Genomic DNA, 2395 nt, shown 5'->3' on the forward strand with positions numbered 1-2395 from the left:
ATAAATTCCACATAAACATAAGTTATATATTAAAGATATATGAAAAGAAGTATAGTTTAGCAACAAAATCTTAAAATCCCATTGTTTAAACCAAAACTACTTATTTTTGTCAAAGTTGGCGCCGGCACTTTCACCCCCCCCCCCCCCAAACAGACACACACAAGCCTGGATAGGGTTAACTATAGTATAGGTTACATGTAAATTTTGTTTACTGTTGTTCTCCATATTTTACGGCTACTAGAAATGACGGAACATATTCGACATCACCCGAAAGATGTTCAACATGGAGCGGATGACAACGGAAGCTACGCTGATGTCCGTAATATCCGGGGTTGTTTGAAGGCAAACCCTATGTACGGACAAGGGGCTCAACAACAGGCTCCGGACGGTACGGCGATTTTCACTTGGAAGCGTTATGCTTGTTTGTTTGTTTATTTCGATCTCCATTAGACTTAACAATCACAAAATCTTTTCATCCTGAGGTCCATTTAGAATTACAAAACAATCAAATATCATAAGCCAACGTAAGTCCACAAGTATAATATAAGAAGGACTGAAAGTAATAAAATACAGTCAAACCTGCCCAAGACGACCACCCGGGGGACCGGACAAAAGCGGTCGATTTGGACAGGTGGTCGCTGAGAAGAGTATCGACTCAAAACATGCCCGATGCATAGTATAAACCGTTTCCGTTGTGTTTAATGGCAAATAGCAAGCAAACGCAAGCAAAGAAGTAAGTAAGCGAGTTCTTATAATGTCAAATCCAACGCGGACACGCACGCATAAACGTAGGTAATAATCATCAGTAAGCCTGGAGAATTTTAATACGGTAAATGAACAGAAATTGGACAAATTGGATCAGGACGTTCCTACCTGCGCCAGAGAAACTTAAATCAAGTCAAGGAGGTTAAAAAGACAGTCTACTCGACCTACTCTAGTCTAAAAAAAGATATAACGTTACTTTTTATAAATCGGATTTCTACGTACATACCATACAATAAAGTACGTGCTGTACACTTTGCAATTCTGTGTCTACGATCGTTAGATGGACCAGTGTTATACGTATTTAGTTGGCTATACAATTTCTCTCTGGAGGACAGCAAGTCGTCAACGATATTTGTAACAAGAAGAGAACTGCTCAATATTTGTACACTAACGTTTTAGACAGTAACGGACCTTTGATGCTGTCAGTTACCATACACTGAACTGAACTGTTACCATACAAGCCTTTATGCGTCGCTGTGTTCTTGATCGCCGTATCTGAAATAACTACGGTGTACCTTTCGAATTCGATGCCTGCGGAGATGCCCGGTACGGCCCGATAGCGTACTTACGGGTGAATGTACAGTACAGTTGGACCATTGGTTGGACAAAAGCACTCACACAGATCTTTCTTAAAAAGGAATGAGCTACACAGACCTTTTTTAAAACGGAATGAGGCCTAGACTACATTCGTTCACTTTATAATGATAAAGATATAAAAAAAGCTATATTCGGAATTTCGAAATTTCTTCCCAAATTACAGTAGACCGCCCCATTGACCCACCCATTGACCGCCGCCATATCTATTCTAAACATACATCGTAATGGCAGTCAAAATCCGACGCAAATTGGCCGATTTCGGCACAAAATCGCGATAGTTATCATCAAAAATCGATGAAAAGCGGTCGTTATGGGTCCCAATTTTGGCCGGTCGTGGTCGCGTTGGCCAGGTGGTCGTTGAGAAAAGGTCGCTTAATGCTTACGTCATTGGGAAAAAAAATCGGGACCGAGAAAAAGCGGTCGAAATGGCCAGGTGATTATCAGCTATATTAGAACTAGATGCAAATTTGAATACCACCAGTCCTTTCAGGGTTTGTTTGTGTTAATTCTAGTCCAAATCCAATTCACAATGCACGATGGTAAAATTTGGCCCCAAAATTTCCAGACTTCTATTGGGGGATTTAGAACACGAATCATGTTCCATCTGACGTAATCGAACAGAACGCTGACGTGATAGAACAGAACGGGCGTTCTATTAGAGGTCACCCGCGGTCATCCGCAGGTTGTTACAGTAAACACGCAGAAAAAAACCCTTGTTTTCCTGGGTGCCGTGCGTCAGAAGAAAAACTAACTTTTTCGCAAATATAAAACGTTATCTGGCAAGCTTAGTTTTGCTGCCGCCAAGTTTGGAACATGTGACATGTAACAAAGCTGCTGGCGTCATTATTGGTGACCTTGAATATCACAACAAATGTTTACGGCGGTATCAATTACCCCATGTCCCTATCAGTGCGACTCGACATACGGCCAAACATGGTATTTAAATCGCTTACAAAACGCGTGCAAAACAACTCTTTTCAGACTTATATTGTCGACAACTAATATCTCCAGCTTTGTGTCTTAGGGATTTTTG

The sequence above is a fragment of the Branchiostoma floridae genome, chromosome 8 (genome assembly GCF_000003815.2).
Source record: "Branchiostoma floridae strain S238N-H82 chromosome 8, Bfl_VNyyK, whole genome shotgun sequence".
NCBI lineage: Eukaryota > Metazoa > Chordata > Leptocardii > Amphioxiformes > Branchiostomatidae > Branchiostoma > Branchiostoma floridae.